General features: G+C 40.5%; 1 protein-coding gene across 5 annotated transcripts in view; it reads right to left on the bottom strand.

Annotated features, from left to right (window-relative positions):
• The window catches only part of Pmfbp1 (polyamine modulated factor 1 binding protein 1), a 164,828-nt gene that overhangs the window by 94,750 nt on the left and 61,526 nt on the right, over positions 1-8,552 (bottom strand). The gene's annotated exons all lie outside the window — the stretch shown is intronic.

Genomic DNA, 8,552 nt, shown 5'->3' with positions numbered 1-8,552 from the left:
CAAATAGTGCATTGAGAAAGAATATATGACATAGAGCATTTGTGGTCCACAAGCCCAACATGTTTACTGTATGACTCTACAAAACCAGTTTCTTAGCCCTGATTGTAGAAGGGTCAGTATCCAACCTACAGGAATCACAGAAAGAAGAAACTATTAAGAGAAATATTCGAGAATGGTCCCCAAATCTAAGGACATGAGGGATCCTCCTGGCTAAAATCTGCGAGGAAGTGGATTTGGCTAACAACTACTCGAATGACCTTGGAAGCAGATCCTGTTCTTTGTGAACCATGAGACGCTTATATAGCTCTGAATGACATTCTAGTTACAGCCCGAGGACCCTGAGTCAGGGGATCCGTTTAATTCAAGTTTGATTCTTTTCAATATAGAGATAGCGAGTTAATAAATACTGCGTTGAAATGCAAAATTTGGGAGCAGCTTGTTACATGGCCATGCATAACAGAAAAGGAATCAAGTGAAAATGTCACATCCTAGAACATCTGGGGACAAGGTCCAACATAAGTAGGTAGGAAATTTATCCATAAAGAAAAAGCGACTGGAAAGTCAGACGAGTTTCCCAAGTTGTACCAGAGAGAGAACGCCATCACTATTTCCAACTGGGCTCCACAGTGAACAGTCTGAACATAAAGATTAAAGACATAATTAAAAAGAAGAGAAAGCGGAATATGGCAATTAGGTTCTCAGTATTATAGAATGAAACCACTGGATAATTTCTAATACTGTAAATATATATGGAGGAAGCAGTCAGTTCAGCCAGAGGAATCCCCAGCGGCTGTGCTGATGGGGCGGAGCCAGGGTAGCTCAGAGAAGGTGGGGATGGGGCGGAGCCAGGGTAGCTCAGAGAAGGTGGGGATGGGGCGGAGCCAGGGTAGCTCAGAGAAGGTGGGGATGGGGCGGAGCCAGGGTAGCTCAGAGAAGGTGGGGATGGGGCGGAGCCAGGGTAGCTCAAAGAAGGTGGGGATGGGACAGTGCCAGGGTAGCTCAGAGAAGGTGGATGGAAAGAAAGTCAGGTTCCTTTCAAGTTTTGCTTCTACTGACCAACCTAATCTCGAATCTTCTACTGTGATGTCAACTTGGTCCCCTAAAGAGACATGGGAACATCAAGAAACACTACAAGGAATAAAAAAATGATATTGAATACAAGATTTAAGGCTAAATTTAAATCAAGAAAATTAACATTTCTGGAAGACAGAGGTATAGATATTTCATAGCACACGTGTGTACATGGAGGAAAATTTATGCCTACAGGTATGGGTTTAACTTACTGGGAACCGGGAATGAATGTCCCTGTAGACAGTGAGAGATGATGCTGGCCGGAAAGCTTTGGCAGATCAGGAGGCAACGATGGAAGGCTGTCTGCTTCAGAACTGTGAGCACTAGAAACCAGTCTTTCTAGGTGTCGGTGTGGATATGTACACAGATTTCCTTACTAACCACACTGTATTAAAATTGAGTTCAGACACTATTATGAAACTGGTGTGGGACTATTGAGTTCTGGAAAGTTCAGAATAGAGTGCACCCTAAAGACGTACTGATATTCAGGGAATAGGCAGGGTTCTATTTTGTACATACATATTTTTGTACAGAATAACAAACAACAAATGTATGGACAGAATAACAGGGGGAAAATGCATCGTGAGAGATGGTTTGCAGATACATCAAAAAGAAATCACATGAACTAATAATAATAGGAATGCTAAATGAGTTTTAATAATGTGCTCAAAGGTTTCTGAGCGATGATGAGAGGTTAGGCTAGCTCATCATAAAAAGAAAATGTCAACGTATAGCCAACAAATTATTAGTCACTGAAATGTATCCTTATGGTAAGTGAGAGATTGGGCATGTCTAAAAGAAGAGTGAACAAGCAGGAAGACAGAGCAGACAAAACAGCCTGGAGTATTGTCTAGAGAATGAGAGACAAGGAGAATTTCAGAATGAAAACCTCCAGTGCATGTGAAATAGAAATTCCAGGGGTGGGGAAAGCAGTGAATAAAGAAGCTTTATCTGAGGAGAGAGAATGGAATTTGAAACTTAGAGGCTCTTTGGGCCGGATGCTTTCTTCCCCGGTGCTGGCTGTCCTGGAACTCGCTATGTAGAAGAGACTGGCCTGGAAGTCAGAGATCAGCCTGCTTCTGTTTCTGAGTTGGGGGATTAGTTGTGTGTGCTACCACACTCGGCATTAGGATAGGATATTAATTGCTGAGAGAAAGAAAGATGGTAGATGATAGATATATGTTAGACAGATGGATAGATGGATGGATGGATGGATGGATGGATGGATGGATGGATGGATAGGCAGATGGATGGATGCATGGATGGATAGACAGATAGATGGATGGATAATGGAGAGATAGAAAGATGATAGGTAGATGGTAGATAGACAGATGATAGATTATAAAGATGGATGATAGATGATAGATAATAAATAGGTAGATGAGATAGATGATAGATAGATAGATAGATAGATAGATAGATAGATAGACAGATAGCTATCTGACTCTAGACATCATATAGTAGAGGCCACTACTATAGTAAAAGTTTCCAGAGAGAACGTAGGTTTTCTGCAAAGGAACAGTCATTGCTTGCAAGGTAACTTCTACCTGAATCATCATCATTTGTTTACTGGCGATGGTGTGTGTGTATGTGTGTGTGTGTGTAAATTAGGACAGCCTCTGTGGAAATCAGTATGGTAGTTCCTAGAAAACTAAAAATAGAACTATTTCACATACTACCCATACTTTTGAAAATATAGGAGGCTACAAAAGAGATATCTGAACATCACTGTTATTTGACACTGCTTAAAATAGTTAAGATCAGTACTGCAGCTAAAGTCACATGTGGACTTTCAATAATCCACTCTTGCCAATGGGCAGGCTATCTAGAATTCTCCCCTCACCCCCCCACTAAAGAGAGAGAGACAGAGACAGAGAAAGAGAGAGAGAGAGAGAGAGAGAGAGAGAGAGAGAGAGAGAGAGAGAGAGAGAAAGACAGAGACAGAGAGGAGTTAACATCATAAATCACATGTACCTAGCACATATCTGCAGTACATTACAGCTAAACACAAAAGAATATACTTTCTTCTCAGTGGCCTGCATACTAGGACACATAGCAAGTCTCGGCAGATATAAAAATATTGAAGTAACACCCTGCATCCTACGTGACCACCATGAATTAAAGCTGGATATGAACAACAGAAATAGCAGGGAGCATGCAAACTCATGGAAACTGATCAAGGCAGAGATCAAGAAGGAAATTACAGATGTTTGAGAATTGAATGAAAATGAAAACAAAACGTACCCAATCCTATGAGATACAAGGAAGGCAGTTTTAAGAGACAAGTTCATAGCACTAAGTGCCTTAAGCAGCACCAGCAGCAGCAGCACCAGCAAACCACTACCACCACCACCAATCCATACTGGAGTTACCTATGTTATTAATTTAGCAACACACCTGAAAACTCTAGAGCTGCAGTTGTCAACCTTCCTAATGCTGTGACCCTTTAGCACAGTTCTTCATGTGTGGTGACCTCTCAACCATAAAATTATTCTCATTGCTACTTTATAACTAATTTTGTTACTGTTATGAGCTATAATGTAAATATCTGTGTTTTTTTGATGGTCTTAGATGACCTTTGTGAAAGGATTCACCCTAAAGGTGTCACAACCTACAGGTTGAGAACCATTGCTATAGAACAAGAAGAGATCCTACCTCAATGGGTGGATGACAATAAATAAAACTCAGGCATGAGATCAATGAGATATACACAAGCAAACACAATTTAAAGAATCAGTGAAATGAAGAGTTGGTCCTTTGAGAAAAATCAACAAGATTCACAAATCTTTAGCCAAATTAACTAAAAGACAGAGAAAGAAGATCCAGATGGATAAAATCAGAGATGAAATGGGGAACATTACAAAAGACACAGAGAAAATTCAGAGAATCAGGAGGACACACTTAAAAAAAAATCTGTACTTCACCAAACTTAAAACGGATAAATTTATTGATATAGATGACAGAGAAGTTGAGCTGGAAATTAACTAGAAGCTTCCCCCTTACTGACTAGTCTTCATGGTATTGGAAGGTCCTCTGTAGACTACTGTAGGGGAAAAAGTAACCATCAATATGACTCAGCTACAAACCCTGCGACCCCCAGCAGTGACCTCCTCAAGTTCTATTGGTGAGTGAACAAATGCGATGGGCATAACTGACCAATTCATGATTGGAACTAAGGTTAAATCCAACGGTGGAAGCCCATACCTGGAAGTTCTGACATGGCGAAAAGCCTGAGACTAGACATGTCACGAGCTTAGAGGAAAACTTACTACCATTGCTCTGTTCAAGGACGTATCAATAAAATGAGTCCCAGTGACAAACTGCTGTACCCACAGACCAGCGTCTTACTCAGTGCACACCAGGGGATGCTTCTTCTTGCAGTAGACAGGAACTAACATGGAGACCCAAAGTGGACAATGTGTGGAGAGTGAGAGACTTTGAAGCACATGGTAATAAATAAGATGTCTTCAAAAAAGCCCTTCTCTCAAGGCTCAGGGATCTATGTGGAAGAGGAGGAAGGACGATGGAAGGAGGCAGAGATGATGGATGGAGATCACTCCAAGGGAATGGTGTCTTCCAGATACAACAACGGAGGTACCCGTGAGCTCATGGAGCCTGCAGCAACACAGACAAGACCTGCTTGGGTTCAAGTCAGATGGGGTCCTAGAACTGAGGAGGAGAGAGGTGGATACAGGGTCCTACCCATAATCAAGGAGATGTCTGAAATTTATACCAGCTGACGAAGAGAAAATCAATTTTCTCCAGTGGAGTCTCATCAGATATATTAAACCATACTTCAAGGCAGGGCCCATGCCCAGGAGTAATTGGCCACACAGAACAAACTCAAAGTTAGTTTTGTGATTTTTTTTTTGTTGTTGTTTCATTTCTATTTGAGTTCTTTTGTCTTATCTTTTGCTTTTGGTTTTGAATTTTTAATTTTGTGTCACTTTTTTGTTTTGTTTCTTGTGTGCATGTGTGTGTGTGTGTGTGTGTGTGTGTGTGTGTGTGCATGTGCATGTGTGTGTGTGTGTGTGTGTGTGTGTGTGTGTGTGTTTGAAAGAGAAAAAGAACACCACAATGGTGGGAAGGTAGAGATGATCAGAGAGTCATTGGAAAGGCAAAACATTTGTTTTCAATAAAAACTAACACTCCCATAAAGCCATATTAAAAACATAAAAGTAAAGGGGTATTATTTGGGACTAGGAAGGGGGCCAATGAGTGTTTAGAAGACAAACAAAAGATGGTAATGGGGCATACTAATGTATGAAGCATGAATGAAACCTATCATTTTGTACAATGACTATATACGAATGAAAAAAGAAAAACTATTGATGAAAGTGTGACCCCTCTTTCGTTCTTTATGATCCAGGGAACTTATAACTCAACCATCATAGGCATTTTAGTTCAATAGAATACTCAGGTTGTAGGGCAGGGATTTTAGTTCATTAGTTGCTACACCACAGAAGTCACATCTGATATGATAGAGAAATCTTATATTACTTAGAGATCCCAGACTGAGCTAGAAAGAAGTATCTAGAAGGGGCTTTGGGCTGTCTCTCATGGACAGTGGTAAGAAGAAGAAAGAACAGATAGTTCATGACCAGGAAGGTAGATTTAAGAGAAAGCAGGAACTTAGGTGTGTCAGGTTGTCTTCTTATACATACAATTCAACTAATTATTCTTCAATTCTTACATATATGTGAAGTCGCATAATTGACTTCTGGCCAGTGAAGCACAGAGGGATGTGTGTTGGTGAGTTTTTAGCTGTTGGCTCACACATATACAGTATACAACATATACAGTACACTTGGTTGCATTATACAACCAAGTATAATATAAGCAACGTGTAGCATATTATTTACAGTTGATAATACTACAGTTAAATTGTAGGAATACAATATTGTATACATGTGATTGATTTGCTTAAATATTCTATCATTGCTTTCTATCAAGCCCTGTATTATAGCCAGCACATGGTTATAATTGATTAATGAGCATAATAAGCCTATCTAGATAAATATTGGTTTATGCTTTAAGTTAATGAGCAAACAAAATAAATAGAATGAAGGAATATCAAAATTTATTTACTCTTTCTCAATTTAGGCAACTTCTTTGCTGAATCAGTAGTTTTTCAAATACTAGAAGGATATTTGCTCAATATTTTGGGCTATTCACAAACACAACAGTGTCTAATAAAAACATGCTTTTATTATCTGGCTTCCCAATTCTTTTTAACATTCTGGTATACATAAGAAATAAACAAAACAATAAACCAGACTCTGATTTGCAATTTCTGTGGTATAAATATCTTAACCAGGGTTGATTTCAAACCATTAAACAGGAGACCGAACATGGCGTTTGGAAGACATGCCCAATAGCTACCATTATATGGTATTTACCATGAATAGCTATGGGAGACATTGATAATTTCTATGATAGACAGTGGTAGAATATAATAAAGTAGGCATCTATGAAGTTTGAATTACCTCTGAGCCATTTAATGCTTATATAACTTACAAAGCATGCTGCCTCCATACCTGACAGTTAGGACTTGTAGTATAACACTCAACACACTCCTTCATGCCAACCCTAATGCTGAGGACTCAGTGAGGACAAGGGAGCCCCAGGGGACATAAGAGCTTGGGTCCCTCTGGGATTAGGGAGGTGCTTAGAAGTGCCTTTTATTAAACATGTCTATCTTATACTTCATACACAATAAACAATAGTTTGCTGTGCCATGTCTCTGAAAATTGAGGTTGCTGCCGCCAACCTTGTTGTGACCTGCATACTTTGTTAGAGATGAGGGTTGAGGAGATAGCTCAGCTTGTCAAGTGCTTTCTGTGTGAGCAAGAAGACGGGTTCAATCCCTACCACTGCCCTTACAAAGCTTCGTGTACCAGGGCCTGTAGTCCCAGGGCAGGGAAGTAAGATGAGGATTTCTGGGTCTGGTGGCTAGTTAGTCTAGCTGAGAAATTCTGTCTCCAAAAACAAGATGAGCAGTTGCCACCCAAGGGTGACCTATAACACACACACACACACACACACACACACACACACACACACACACACACCACCATACCACACACACATACACACACACACACCATACCACACACACACACACACACACACACACACACACACCATACCACATACACTGAAACAAAGTTCTTGCTTGATGGCAGAGTTGAAAATAAAGCAAGCTGGACAGGGTGCTACATCTCTTTAATCCTAGCACTCTGGAGGCAGAGGCTGGCAGAGCTCTGTGAGTTTGAGGCCAGCCTGTCTATGTAGTAAGTTCTAGGACAGCCAGGGTTATGCAGAGATAACCAGTTTTAGCCTTCACCTCCCAACTGAAATAAAGCATAATTGGTCAACACTAGAAATAAGGTTATGCCATGCATCATATTAAAAGCCCCTCCCTGTCAGCAGCTTATCTAAAGCTGTGGGAATCACCTTGTTGTTCCATCTTGGCTCCCCTCCTCTAGTGATCCCACATTGCTTCCTAACGTAAGCCCGTGGCTTAGAAAGCATCCCAGAAACATCCACTCTTCTAACCCCCCGGCTTCCCTTGCACCTTGTTAATTTATTTGACAAATGTTTGGGGATAAAGACCAGAATCACGCATTTTTAGTGAGGTTGAATGATCGCTGTTGGTCATGTGACTTTTTTCGGAAAACTGAGATGACTCCGGAAAGATCCCGTTTTAACTGTAAGATGACGAGGTGTTTAGGTCCACATCTGGGAGCAGAATCTCATCTGGATCAATGACGATCCTACAGCTAGACTGTGTGGACTTTTTCTCAGGGAATGTGACCTGACGATACTGTAAGAGAAACATTGAAAAGATTCTGCTATAAAAGTTAAATGTGCAGGGCTGGAGACTCAAGGCACTTTCCCCCCAAGACAGACAACTTTGATCCTGGGAATTCAATATGGTGGCAAGTGAGAACCGACTGATACCATTGGTTTGTCCTCTGACTTTTACAAACTCTCTCTCTCTCTCTCTCTCTCTCTCTCACACACACATATATATATACACACATATCCATACATACACATGCACATACATACACACATCCATACATATACACATATATACATACACACATATACATAACACATATATTAAATATAAACATTAAAAATTCCAGCAATAAATTAATGGAGCACACAGGGAAAGCAAACAAGTTTTGAGAAACCAGTTACCTGCTAGGTTGAAAGTTTCTTTGAAATTCTATATATGGACATATAGCATCAGGACAAAGGGGTCTTTACAATTTCAAACATAAACACGTAATTTAATGTACAAAACACTCCAGAAAGTCCAGCAGCCACGAGTACAGCTACCTCCACACATCCATTTCTCAGACACTCGTCAGGCATCTATGTGTGTGTAAGGCCTGCATCAGGCATGGTGAAGTCACAGACCTGACTACGTTTCACAGAGGAGGATCCGGGGGAACACTAAAGGACACCAT

This window comes from Mus musculus, chromosome 8 (genome assembly GCF_000001635.26).
Source record: "Mus musculus strain C57BL/6J chromosome 8, GRCm38.p6 C57BL/6J".
Classification (NCBI taxonomy): domain Eukaryota; kingdom Metazoa; phylum Chordata; class Mammalia; order Rodentia; family Muridae; genus Mus; species Mus musculus.
This window is presented reverse-complemented; position numbering and strand designations above follow the sequence as displayed.